A 15,602-nucleotide genomic window follows, 5' to 3' on the forward strand; every position below is an offset into this window, starting at 1 on the left:
ATTTTGACTTAAACACTTGGTTATCATTAAAAATACTAGTAATGCAGTAGTTGTATTAGAATCTAGTGCTCTCTAATAATAAAGAACAGCCCTAGTCTTATATACTGACTACCCAATTCTAGTAAAATTTTTCAAAATTTTCAATTAAATGAACTCAAAATCATGTTTATACATATTTATGAGCAATAAAACTAGGTGTTAACACCGAAATTATTGTTACCTCGGAAAAGACATAAATTGAGAAACAACCCAAAATGTTAGAATTCATTTAAAATGGAATAGAGGACAATAAAAAGGCAAAGAAAGTAAAATAAAAGCCAAGTGTGGGAAAAATTTACCAAGTTATTTAAAACATATATCACATATTTTTGTACAAATAACCGAAGATACTTTTGCTTTGGACTAAACTAATCAGGTTTACCCGATTTATTGTAATACCTTTGAAAGAATAGATGGATCTACACGATGAATCAATTCCATCATTAAAAGGAAGTAAAGTCTTCCGAAAAAGAAATGCGCTTCTTGATTTAGGTCAGGAAGTTGTCATCCAGACCAGTTGTAGAGTCTACAAAAAACCTTGAAAAGTTTTCTCGAAAATCAGCTGGAAATGCACGGACCTCAGCATCAAACAGGGTCGCCAAGTGGTCAGACTTATCCTAACCATTAGAGGATCTGTCTCGTAAAATGGGGAGGGCGCCGTGCAAATTAGCTTGATAAGACTAATGAATCAGACTCCCAGAAAGGATAATCTCCTTAAAGATTAAAAATTAGCTTTTAAGACTGATATTACTCAATCCTTGAGATTGACCTTAAAGATTGAGAATTCAAACTCATGGAATTCGATGATATCTAAACTCGAGCTTGAACAAGAAAATATTTTGATCAAATTAAAACCGATTTGTTTTCTGAAAACCTATTTTCAATGCGTTCATTAACGTTGAACGTAAAATCTTAGGAATTCACCTGAAATTCATTAGGTCACCTGAACCAAATCGGGTGTCAACCGTAAGAACGGTGGTTGCATAGCATGGTCAAAGATAGGACCTTGTGCCAGACCGAAAAACTATAGGGTGAGCTTTACTATTGCTCCTACAAATGATAGTAATTACATCCGACACGTTATAGACCATAATTAAAAGCATGTCACGGGACATTACCTTAACAGTTGCTTGTTCAACGCTTTCCTTTACAACCGGATGGTAGTTTACCGAAAGGTAATATACGGAGCAAGTATACTGGACGTGTTGCTTTCCTAATACAAGGTTAGCAAGTGGGTGACATAAAACCGCAAGTTTTGAGCTAAAAATTTCAAATCTGAAACCCACCAAACCAACAAAAAAAATTTGTAAACACCGGTGAAGGGTTATTCCGAAAAACTTATCTAGGGTAAAAGCTAGATTAAATTTCAAAAGATCAAATGTTTTCATAAAGATCCAAATTTCCTTAAGGATCTAAATTTTCATAGTCATGTGGGACTGTAAACCACAACGTTACTACCATTGTTTGTACTGCCATACAGAAATCACTGATGTACAAAATGTGAAGAATAAAGAAGTGATTCTAGTATTTATATTTCAAGACTATATTGCTTGAGGACAAGCAACGCTCAAGTGTGGGAATATTTGATAATGCTAAAAACGAACATATATTTCATAGCATTATCCCTCAAGAAATATAAGCTTTTAGTTGCAATTGTTCTATTTACAAGTGATATTCGTTTAAATAATAAAAGGTGAAGACAAAAGACAGATTCGACGAATTGAAGACGCAAACGACCAAAAAGCTCAAAAGTACAAAGTACAATCCAAGAGGTTCAAATCATTGATGAGAAACGTCTCGAAATTACAAGAGTACAAGACGCGAAACGCAAAGTACAAGATATTAAATTGTACGCAAGGACGTTCGAAAATCCGGAACCGGGACCATAGTCAACTAACAACGCGCGACGCAACGGAAAAAAATTACAAGTCAACTATGTACATAAATATAATATAATATATAAATAATTCTTAAAATTATTTATATATTATATTTATTTATTAAACCTTCGGCAAGCTAGGAAATAAATTCATGTGAGCTGGAAAAGTAGGCCATGCGATCGCATGGCCTGGCCGTTATAAACCCATGCGATCGCATGGTGAACATTTTCTGGTGACATCCTATAAATTTCGCGTGTTTTGGCCAGTTTAAACAACATCTTTTTCTTCTCTTTATCTCACACGTATATATATATATATATATATATATATATATATATATATATATATATATATATATATATATATATTAATTTTAATAATAATAAGGGTATGTTAGCGAATGTTGTAAGGGTGTAAGTCGAAATTTTGTCCGTGTAACGCTACGCTATTATTAATCATTGTAAGTTATGTTCAACCTTTTTAAATTAATATCTCGTAGCTAAGTTATTATTATGCTTATTTAAGCCGAAGTAATCATAATGTTGGGCTAAAATATTAAAATTGGGTAATTAGGCTTTGTACCATAATTGGGGTTTGGACAAAAGAACGACACTTGTGGAAATTAGACTATGGGCTATTAATGGGCTTTATATTTGTTTAATTAAATGATAGTTTGTTAATTTAATATAAAGATTTACAATTGGACGTACCTATAAATAACCATATACACTCGATCGGACACGATGGGCGGGACATTTATAAGTACTAATAATCGTTCATTTAACCGGACACGGGAATGGATTAATAGTTAAAGGACTTATTAAAACAGGGGTGAATTATATACAAGGACACTTGGTGTAATTATAGTTGAAGTCCCCAATTAGTTGGAATATTTGACTTCGGATATAAGGATCATTTGACGAGGACACTCGCACATTACATTTATGACTGATGAACTGTTATGGACAAAAACCAGACAGACATATTGAATAATCCAGGACAAAGGACAATTAACCCATGGTAATAAACTAAAATCAACACGTCAAACATCATGATTACGGAAGTTTAAATAAGCATAATTCCTTTATTTCATATTTAATTGCACTTTTAATTATCGTACTTTTTAATTATCGCAACTTTATTTATTGTCATTTACTTTACGCACTTTTATTTATCGCAATTTTATTATTGACTTTTACTTTACGCTTTAAATTAAGTTGTATTTATTTTTAATATTTTACATTAGGTTTTAACTACGACTAAAGTTTTAAAATTGACAAACCGGTCATTAAACGGTAAAAATCCCCTTTTATAATAATAATACTACTTATTTATATATATATATATTTTCAAATATAGTTTTTAAAAATATAGCGTTAAACTTGGCAAGTTCCCTGTGGACGAACCGGACTTACTAAAAACTACACTACTGTACGATTAGGTACACTGCCTATAAGTGTTGTAGCAAGGTTTAGGTATATCCACTCTCTAAATAAATAAATAACTTGTGTAAAATTGTATCGTATTTAATAGTATTTCCTTGTAAAAATTAATACTATTTCGTATACCCCTCGCATAACATCAGCGGTTTCCCACCTGGAATTCGAGAAGTTTACGTCTAACATTTGCATGGCTCTTTTGGCGACTATGGGTCGTCTTGGGCCTCTCTTGGATTTGAACGATCTTAACGGTTATTTCATGAATGAGTTCGAATCCGGTGATTTGCTTGTCACCTACTTCGGCTCAACGATTTAGAAAACGACAACTGCGGTTATATGAGTTTTCGAAAGGTGTGGCGTTAATACTCGTGTGATAACTATCGTTGTAAGAGAATTCAGTTAAAGGCAAAGGCTTCTCCCAAGTAAATTTGAAATTGATAACACAAATTCGTATTATGGTTTCCAAGGTTTGAATCGTATGTTTGCTTTGTTCGTCGGGTTGCGGATGATACGCGGTACTCAAGTCTAAACGTGGTCCCGAGGCTTTTTGTAAGGCACTCCGAAATCTAGAAGTGAAACGAGGATCTCAATCTGAAACAAGGTACATTTCTTTATGATATATTTGAACAAGTTTTTGTTTCTCAAGAAATTCGCGCCGCGGAAAATTTATCGGTTTCCGAAAACGTTCGTTACTTATCGGTTTCTAAAAACGTTCGTTAGGACTATTCACCCTCGTGGCGAATACTAGTATAATGTGAAGAGTCTCTCTCTCCATTGAAATTAAATAAAAGATTACCTTATACGGAAGTACGAGTGTGATGCGAGAGAAATTTCCGCATCGATGTGAGCATATCAAGCATATTGTAGTTCGTCAATAAAACTGTGCGAAAACGAGATAGTATACACGTATGACATATGTTTGAAGTTGAAAGAATTGGTCGTTTATTCAGAAACATAGATATGGTTCGACAATAACCGAAGATGTGTCCCTGGTATGATTGTTATCAGTATTCTCGGAGTTTTCGAATACCCAACAAGAAAAATGAAGTCATGTACATAGCACATGGTGGTGATTAGGTTGATCGAGTCCAACCACCATCACGTGTTATTAGAACTTTGGTATGACTTACCGTAATATAACCACATTGATCGAGTGTCATTATATTACGCTAACTCATACCTCCATTCCCACATCACTCCATAGATTCAAGTTCGTGTAATCGTGAAGTTTTAAAATGAACAAAGTGTAACGACGTCTCTAACGTGACTCGTATTGAATCGAAAGAATTAGTGCAACTCTAAAGAAGCATTCCCTGAGGGAAATGTATAATGATTGTTCACGTCAATGCGATTCAAGTCAAACAATAATGTATTCCGGTACTAGAAGTGTAACGAATCATGATAACGAATAGTACGCAACCGTAGTGATAAATAATGATGACGAGACTCACCTAGAGTAGTGATGGTAGTAACAAGAAGTGGTAGATAGTAAGGAACACCGGTGTGACACATATAGTAAGTTGAAACGGTGGCGAATAACAATCTGGGAGACAGAGTTCCCGAACAAGTGTGATTAATGAAGTCGTTGTCATCCTTTCGTATATGAATCTTGAAATTAACGTGGGTTACCAGAAAGTGGCAGAATACCGATTCGTATGACGAAAGTTTGGTACCATTAAAAAGTTTGCCTAAGAATGATTCAAGTATAATGCACAAGTAGTCAAGTAAGTACTATCTATAGCAAATGTATGTCAGAATGCAATGGTTAACTATCCGGTTGTAGTCTAGATTCACTAATGAGTCCTAACGACTCTGTCAGTCACACTAATGCATATCCTAGTTCCCTACAACCAACGCTCTGATACCATCTGTAACGACTCGACAAAATCGTCATTGACGGTGCCGTTAACTTAGGTCCCATTACGTGGTCGTAGTCCCTATATGAGACGCGTTTGACCAAAATTTTGTCGCATTCATTTGAAACGTACAAGACTTACAAAGTTATAAAGTATAAATGAAATAACTTGCGACATAATATAAGTTGAAAATCACAGTTGCTATAAATAGCGTAAGTATGTATGTATGTATGCTTGACTCCAAGCAAGTAATCAGAGTGTATGCATGTATGCTTGACCCCAAGTAAGTATGAGTGTACGCGGAAGCATGTATCAAATAGCCATTCATGAACCTGAGAAACATATAGAAAACTGTCAACGAAAAACGTTGGTGAAATCATAGGTGTTTGTAAATGTTGTTTTTGAACCACAAGATTTAGTATTTCCATAATGTTGATTATCCAAATCGTTTGCATTCCAAAAGTATGTTCGCGAGCACCCAATTATCAAGACTTAACTTTCTTTCCAAAGAACCCCATCACAATAGTGTTAGAACATACACTGTTTCTCGAAAATATATTTCATCTGCATAACGGTAGCGAACCGTCCGAATGAGGGTTTGTCAAACCCATATGGCCATACAACATAAGTTCTCGCTTACACCCTGCAAGTGTAACTAATGATAATCGAATTGAGGATTTTTGTTCAAACTCGCTGTGGAATGTTTGTTTCTTCGTACTTGTGTTCAAAGCATAAAAGTATGTAGTATAAAACTGTATATATTTCTCATCCCATGATTTAAATGTCTAAAAGTTGTTGAAATATGGGACTATGATCTCACCTCGAGTGCACGAGTATAAATGTACTTCACAAAGTAAACGTGTGCATGAAAGTTGCTTAGCCTTTACCTAAACAAGTAAGTTGTATTAATTAACCGGTTACGACACATGGTCGGGTGAAATGTGTTCAATTAGTCCTATGGCTCGTTACGACTCGAATATATAGCATGTGAGTCAGTTATCAAGTTTCATGCATGAATCAAGTATAAAAGCATGTTAGAACGATTGCATAAACGTTTGGTTAAGTTTGACTAAAAGTCAAACTTGGTCAAAGTCAATGAAAAAGTCAACACGTTAGGGTCGGGTCCTGAACTATTTTTCTGATCTTAGAAGTCATGTATAAGCATGTTGGCCAAGTTTCATATCAATCGGGGGTGCATAGCATAGCTAGAATTAAACAAAAAATGACGTTTTTGGGTAGTCTGTGTGACAACCCGGAAATTTCCAACCAAATTTAAACTTTAATCTTTATATGTTTCCGACATGATAAGCAATATTTGTTAAGTTAAATTTCAAGAATTTTAAACTATGTTCATACATTCATTCAACCTCGACCAAGTTCCAACGATTCACGAACCATTAAACGAATATGATTATATATGTATATGTGTATATATATTATAACTTGAAACGTAAACAAAATATTAGATTAAAGACTTTATATGATTGTATATGTTTCAAAATGTTTATCAATGGAATTAGAAGATAAGATCAAATGATTGATTTATCAGATATATTGAATTCTGATTACAAGTCTGTGTTGAAAGGCCCACGTTGATTTGAGAAATCTTTCCATTTTAACCATATTCGGAAAATGGTAAAGTGATTTATAAATAAGAACAAATTGTCAATCATTGAGAACTAGACAAAGGATAGTGGAATATTGAATCTTATAAAGACTCGATTGATCTATTTAGTTTCAAACGTACAAAAACGTTTTCAGTTTAAAAAGAACTTTATTATTAAAATGTATATAACTTTTATAAATATCTAGAACCACTTTTGACAACTCATTACTTAACTAGTATGATAAAGATAACGATATCTATATTTTATTTTATTAAATATATATAACGATTTAAATTAATATTATATATATTTATACGCGTATTATACGTACATAGTTTTATACTTTTACTATACTTAAACTTTACCTTTACTTTATTTTTACTTATTTTAACTTTAATAATTCACTTTAATAATTCATACTTTAATAATTCACTTTAATAATTCATACTTTAATAATTCACTTTAATAATTCATACTTTAATAATTCACTTTAATAATTCATACTTTAATAATTCACTTTAATAATTCAAAAATCTATTATAAATAGAATTCAATAGGTTTCATTATTTCATAGAAACTTGAAAATATTTTTCTCTAAACTCTCTCAATCGATTTACATATATATATTTACTCCGTATTATTTCAAGATATTATTAGTATACATAAAATATTACGACGGAGTGCTGTCTGAGTGATTTCGAAATTGTTTTTCGAGTAGGATATGATTAAGGAAATTATGGGTTATAGCTATGGAGGTGATTGAGTATGGTTCATGGGTATGCTGGTGAGGTCAATATAGTGTTTATCATTTCCGTTGCTTCTACGTACCTTTCCTGCAATATTGAATCTCAATATTGATACGTGAGTACTCATAATTTAACTTTTACATACTAATAGTGTATCCCTGACTGGTGCTCGAGTATTTAGGATTATGCATGCTTGTACTTTTGATATTGCCCTTAGACAGGTTAGGTTGAATCTTGAATTAGTTACACTTGCGGTTGAGATAAGATATAAGATATGCAAGTCCTTGGAAAGCTAGCAAAAAATTAAGAACTTTTTCTTTAGATATCGAATGGTTTCGATGAACGGATTAGAAGTTATAATCAATTGAATTTTCGATATTTTTACTAAAAATGATTATTATTATCGTCGTTTTTATCGTCGTTCTAGTTTTATCTTATTATTATCATTATTATTATCTTTATCAATAAAAGGGATTTATCATTAAAAATTGTTATTATTTTTTATTATTATCGTTATTTTCGTTAAAGTTATAATTAGTATTATTATTATTATCCAATTATTATTATTATTATTATTATTATTATTATTAGTATTATTATTATTATTATTATCATTATTAATATATATATATCATTATTTAAAAATGGTTATTGTTATTGTTATTATTATTATTAGTATATTATCATTAAGATAATTATTAGTATTATCGTTAATAATGTTATAGTAACTATCATTATTAATATTAGTGTAATTAAAACAAATATTTGTAACACCTAATTATTTTGATTACTATTATTATCATTATTATGAACACGATATAAAAGACGATTAAAAGCTATTAAACGAAACGATTAGGAAATAATGAGTAAGAGTATCTTGATGAAATTAAAATATTATAAGATATTGATTTAGATAAAATTATCGTTCTTATTATTTTTATCATTACTATTATTATTAAAAGTATCGTTAGTATTAAAACTATCATTTTAACAAAAATTATCATTTTAATAGAAATGTCATTGTTACTATAAAATATCATTATTATTATTATTTTAAATAGAATTATTATTTTAAAGATAATATTAAAAATTATCGTAAATATTAAAGTTATCATAATTAGAATTATCGTTTTATCATAATGTCATCTTAGTAATTATAAATATTGATATTTTTATAATAATAATTATTATTACAAAATAATACAACTTTTACTTACTATCATTATAGATATTATTTTATCAAATAAATATGTGATACAAACATATTTTACTACGTGTAATAACTTACTTTAATAATACCTATCATATTATCTTTATGATATTAAATGAACCCTATAAATTTTATTACTTAATATATATAAAAGTATATTTTATTATATAAATTTAATATAAAATTTTATTTATTAATAAATAAATTATATTATTTACTAAAATAAATCTTTTAAAAATATTTAAAAATATAAAACGACGATATTTAGAATATATATTAATCATGTATAGATTTTTGGAAATTATTTTGAGTCAAAACGCAAAGTACAAGATATTAAATTGTACGCAAGGACGTTCGAAAATCCGGAACCGGGACCAGAGTCAACTCTTAACGCTCGACGCAACGGACTAAAAATTACAAGTTAACTATGTATATAAATATAATATAATATATAATTAATTATATTAATTATATATATTATATTTATAAGTAAAAACCGTCGGCAGAGAAAGACTCCAAGGGACTGAGCTGTAATTTCATTCTCCGCGACTCGCGGAGTTTGAAGGCCAAAATGGCCGCGAGTCGCGGAGCCCCCAGTTTTGAAACTCCCTATAAAGCAAACCGAATTCTGATCATTTTCATAATCTTTTTCTTCTTCTTCTCATACGTAAAATATATATATTTATAATTTATATTTTAATTTTAATTATAATTCTAATAATAAGGGTATGTTAGCGAATATTGTAAGGGTGTAAGTCGAAATTCTGTCCGTGTAACGCTACGCTATTTTTAATCATTGTAAGTTATGTTCAACCTTTTTATATTAATGTCTCGTAGCTAAGTTATTATTATGCTTATTTAAAATGAAGTAATCATGATGTTGGGCTGAATACTAAAATTGGGTAATTGGGCTTTGTACCATAATTGGGGTTTGGACAAAAGAACGACACTTGTGGAAATTAGACTATGGGCTATTAATAGGCTTTATATTTGTTTAACTAAATGATAGTTTGTTAATGTTAATATAAAGATTTACAATTGGGCGTCCCTATAAATTACCATATACACTCGATCGGACACGATGGGCGGGGTATTTATATGTACGAATAATCGTTCATTTAACCGGACACGGGAATGGATTAATAGCCACTAGAATAATTAAAACAGGGGTGAAATTACATTCAAGGGTAATTGGTGTAATTGCGAACAAAGTAGTAAAACCTTGGTTTACACGCAGTTGATAACCTGGTGTATTCATTAAACAAAGTATTAAAACCTTGTTACAATTCGAATCCCCAATTAGTTGGAATATTTAACTTCGGGTATAAGAATAATTTGATGAGGACACTCGCACTTTATATTTATGACTGATGGACTGTTATGGACAAAAACCAGACGGACATATTAAATAATCCAGGACAAAGGACAATTAACCCATGGGCATAAAACTAAAATCAACACGTCAAACATCATGATTACGGAAGTTTAAATAAGCATAATTCTTTTATTTCATATTTAATTTCCTTTATTTTATATTTAATTGCACTTCTAATTATCGCATTTTTATTGTTATTGTATTTAATTGCACTTTTAATTATCGTACTTTTTAATTATCGCAAGTTTATTTTATCGCACTTTTATTATTCGCAATTTCATTATCGTTATTTATTTTACGCTTTAAATTAAGTCTTGTATTTATTTATTATTTTACATTTGGTTTTAACTGCGACTAAAGTTTTAAAATCGACAAACCGGTCATTAAACGGTAAAAACTCCCCTTTATAATAATAATATTACTTATATAAATGTTTGTATTTTTATAAAAGTAAATTAATATAGCGTTGAGCTTTGTTTAAAAAAGATTCCCTGTGGAACGAACCAGACTTACTAAAAACTACACTACTGTACGATTAGGTACACTGCCTATAAGTGTTGTAGCAAGGTTTAAGTATATCCATTCTCTAAATAAATAAATATCTTGTGTAAAATTGTATAGTATTTAATAGTTTTTCCTGCTAAAATTAATAACTATTTTATATACACCCCGCTGCACATCAAGTATTTTTGGCGCCGCTGCCGGGGAACTATCTTAAAAGCCGGAAGCGCAACGCTAATATAATAAAAAAAAAAAAACGTTTTTATTATTCGAAAATATAAAAAGTAAAACAAAAATTTATGTATTTTTAGGAGTTTGATAAATATAAGTTTTATTTTGTAAAAATATGAGTTTTATTTAATTTATTTTATAAATATATTTTATAAATATAAAAAAAAAACCAAAAAAAAGAAAAAAAAAATATATATATATAAATCTAGTTTTAAGATTTTTATTTATAAAATTATAAAGTGATTCTATTTTTATTTAAGTTTTAAATATAAGTTTTATTAATACACATATTTAAAAACAGAAAATAAAATAAATAAATAAATAAATAAAAAAACGCGTAAATTAAAACTGCTCCAGAGTTGAATTTCTGAACCCCGCGACTCGCGGGGTTTGACGCAATAAATACCGCGACTCGCGGAGATTTTCTGACAGGCGACAAAACCCTAATTCAGCATTAATTACGGATAATTATTAATTATTATTATTATTTAACCCTAATAATTATTATTATTATTAGTTTTATTTTAACTTTTACTTTTTAATTAATTTGTATTTTTAGTTAAATTAGTTTAATTAAATTGTAAAATTAGTAGTTTTATTAAATAAATAATATAAAAATAATATTTTTATAAAAATTGTACTTTTTACAACTTTTTGTATATTTTTATATTTTATCCCTTTTTAATCGTTGTAGCGTAATATTTGTATTTTTTTCGCTCATATTTAATTTTAAACTTAGTTTTTGCCATAGTCATTTTACTCCTAGATTTTTAGTCTCTGCCATAGAATTCCTTAAGTACTTTTTCTTTAGACTAAGATTTAGGTACTTTAGAATTTTGCGACGCTTTTTTTTTTAAGTTTTAGTTTCTTTTTAAGTAATTTCCATTTGGGATTTAGTTTTTCTTGTAAGCTTTAATATTTTTATACGACTTTTTACTATGTATCAATTATCATTCCAATTAGTAATTTCAATTTGCGATTATAATTTTAAGTTAGTTGTAGTAATAAGGTTAGGTTAGTCAAGTATTTTTAAGTTTTTATAAGTTTCTTTTATTTTTCCGTCACCTTTTATTTTTCAACCATTTTTCTTTTTCGACCTTTTTCGACGAACTCTTTTTCTTTCTTATTTCTCGCTATTCTAGTTTTTAGGACATAGATTTTTATTCTACTTCTTATCTAAATTTCTTAAAATTACGAAAATTTATTTTAAGTGGTTAAATTAATAGACATCAAAATTTTCTGGTTCGTAGTAATAGTTGGATTTGTACGTGGACCGGGTTATTGGAGCCAAACAGTCCTCAATTATATTGAGACCAAACGAATCCTCCCCCTCTGCTGCATCTTTTGGCTATTCGAAACGTGGGCAAAATCAGAAAAGTCTATTGATTGGATAACTTATTATAATTTTTCTTTCCTTTTAAAAACTAATAGGATATTCAGTGAATGCACCGAGCAAGACGCTCACCACCTTTTGTACGTTCACCACCTGTAACTAGATCAAGACATTTAGCAAATATAACTGCCGTTGATTTTTCTTTAGAATCATCATCCAGTCGACCAAGTACTTCAGTTCAAATTTCCGATAATCCATTTTTTGAACCCGACCTCACAATTGAGAATCCGGAAAATATTCAGGAACGGTTCGTAGATCCTGAACCACTAAACTTTCCTCCGGAACCACCAATCATTCAAACAGAGATTGTTGAGGAACGAACCATTAAATCAGAATCATCTAGTGATACCGATTCAACAAATTCAATTATGGAGAATCTGGAACCTTTAAGTATGGAAGACCGAATGAGAGCTAAACGCACTGGCCAAGGTCACGCAATTACTCATCCAGACATTAATGCACCAGATTATGAAATCAAAGGACAAATTCTACACATGGTGACTAATCAATGTCAATTTAGTGGTGCGCCGAAGGAAGATCCAAATGAACATCTACGTACCTTTAATAGGATCTGCACACTATTTAAAATTCGAGAAGTGGAGGATGAACAGATATATCTCATGTTATTTCCCTGGACTTTAAAGGGAGAAGCCAAAGATTGGTTGGAATCGTTACCTGAAGGGGCGATCGATACATGGGACGTTTTAGTTGAAAAATTTCTTAAACAATTCTTTCCTGCATCTAAAGCCGTAAGACTTCAAGCAGAAATTGTTACGTTCACACAGAAACCAAATGAAACTCTATATGAGGCGTGGACTAGATATGGAAAGTTGTTAAGAGGATGTCCGCAACATGGTTTAGACACCTGTCAAATAGTACAAATATTCTACCAAGGATGCGACATCACTACAAGAAAAGACATAGATATAGCAGCTGGTGGTTCTATTATGAAGAAAACCGAAACTGATGCTTACAAAATTATTGATAATACTGCTTCCCACTCACATGAGTGGCACCAAGAAAAAGATATCATTAGATCATCTAAAGCAGCTAGAGCCGATTCTAGCCATGACTTAGATTCCATTTCTGCAAAGATAGATGCTGTGGAAAGACGAATGGAAAAGATGACTAAGGATATTCACTCAATACGAATTAGTTGTGAGCAGTGTGGAGGACCACATTTGACAAAAGATTGTCTCAGTATTGAATTAACAATGGAACAAAGAGAGAATATTTCATACATAAACCAAAGGCCTGGAAATAATTATCAGAATAATTATCAACCGCCAAGACCGATTTACAATCAAAACCAGAATTATAACCGAATTATTCCATACAACAACCAACAAAGTCCTAGCAATCAACAAGTATACAATAATACTTACAATCAGCAAAGACCGAATTTTCAAAACAAACCACCGCAACAAACCGATGATAAAAAGCCGAATTTAGAAGATATGATGACGAAGCTAGTTGAAACTCAAACGCAGTTTTTCACATCTCAGAAACAAACCAATGAACAAAATGCTCAAGCATTTAGAAATCAACAAGCTTCTATTCAAAATCTGGAACAAGAAGTGAGTAACCTAGCAAGGTTAATAGGTGAAAGAAAACCGGGAAGTCTACCTAGTGATACAAATGCTAACCCCCGGAGTGAAATAGCTAAAGCCATTACCACAAGAAGTGGTACAACACTTAAACCACCTGAAATACCTGTAACTTCTGATGAAGCCATTCCTACTCCACAAGAACCACAACCTGATCAAGATAAGGAAAAAGAACCGGTAGTTGAAAAGGTTAATGAAGATAACACAGTTAAGGATAAACCTTATGTTAAACCATACCAACCACCACTTCCTTACCCGAGTAAAATGAAGAAAGAGAAACTTGAAGCCGAGCAATCCAAATTCTTGGATATGTTTAAACAGATAAATGTAAATCTTCCTTTCATTGATGTGATTTCAGGAATGCCTAGATATGCTAAATTCTTGAAAGATCTAATCTCAAATAGAAAGAAAATGGAAGAACTCTCGGCTGTTACTATGAATGCTAATTGTTCAGCAGTGCTGTTGAATAAGATACCAGAAAAACTATCTGATCCAGGAAGTTTCACAATTCCATGTATTCTGGGTAGTCTTAGTTCAATAGAAGCATTGGCAGACTTAGGTGCTAGTATAAATCTAATGCCGTATTCACTATACGCTAAACTAGACCTTGGAGAATTGAAACCAACCAGAATAAGCATACAACTAGCCGATAGATCAATAAAATATCCTAGAGGGATAATGGAGAACATGCTAGTTAAAGTTGGTACTTTAGTATTTCCAGTAGATTTTGTTGTTTTGGACATGGAAGAAGATTCTCAAGTTCCTCTCATATTAGGAAGACCATTCTTAAACACGGCTAAAGCAATGATAGACGTGTTCGGTAAGAAACTGACCCTAAGTATAGAGGATGAGAGTGTTACCTTTTCAGTTGATAGAGCAATGCAACAACCACAATCTGCAGATGATACATGTTATTATATTCAAACTATAGATGCACATGCAGAATTATTAGAAGAATTTCCAGAATTACAAGGAACAGGAGAATGTTCTTTAGGAGAAGGTAATGAACCAATTGATGAAGCTGAAATGTTAGCTACACTTATAGCTAATGGATATGAACCAACAACAGAAGAAATTCAAATGCTAAAATAAGAAGACAGATATCGATACAAATCATCGATAGAAGAACCTCCGAAATTAGAGTTAAAGCCACTTCCAAACCATTTGGAATACGCTTATTTACATGGTGAATCTGAATTACCTGTAATAATATCGTCTTCTCTTACTGAAAATGAGAAATCACAACTCATTTCTATGTTAAAAGCTCATAAACCAGCCATTGCATGGAAGATTCATGATATTAAAGGAATAAGTCCTTCGTATTGCACACATAAAATCTTTATGGAAGAAGGTCATAAAACGTATGTGCAACGCCAACGAAGACTAAATCCTAATATGCAAGATGTAGTTAAGAAAGAGATTATTAAACTGCTAGATGCAGGTTTAATTTATTCAATTTCCGATAGTCCATGGGTAAGCCCAGTTCAATGTGTACCTAAGAAGGGTGGCATGACTGTCATTACAAATGAGAAAAATGAGCTTATTCCTACTAGGACTGTAACAGGATGGCGTGTATGTATTGATTATAGAAAATTAAATGACGCCACCAGAAAAGATCACTTTCCCTTACCTTTCATAGATCAAATGTTGGAAAGATTAGCCGGAAATAGTTACTATTGTTTTCTAGATGGATTTTCCGGATATTTTCAAATTCCAAT

Source organism: Rutidosis leptorrhynchoides, chromosome 7, assembly GCF_046630445.1.
Source record: "Rutidosis leptorrhynchoides isolate AG116_Rl617_1_P2 chromosome 7, CSIRO_AGI_Rlap_v1, whole genome shotgun sequence".
In the NCBI taxonomy this organism is placed as follows: domain Eukaryota; kingdom Viridiplantae; phylum Streptophyta; class Magnoliopsida; order Asterales; family Asteraceae; genus Rutidosis; species Rutidosis leptorrhynchoides.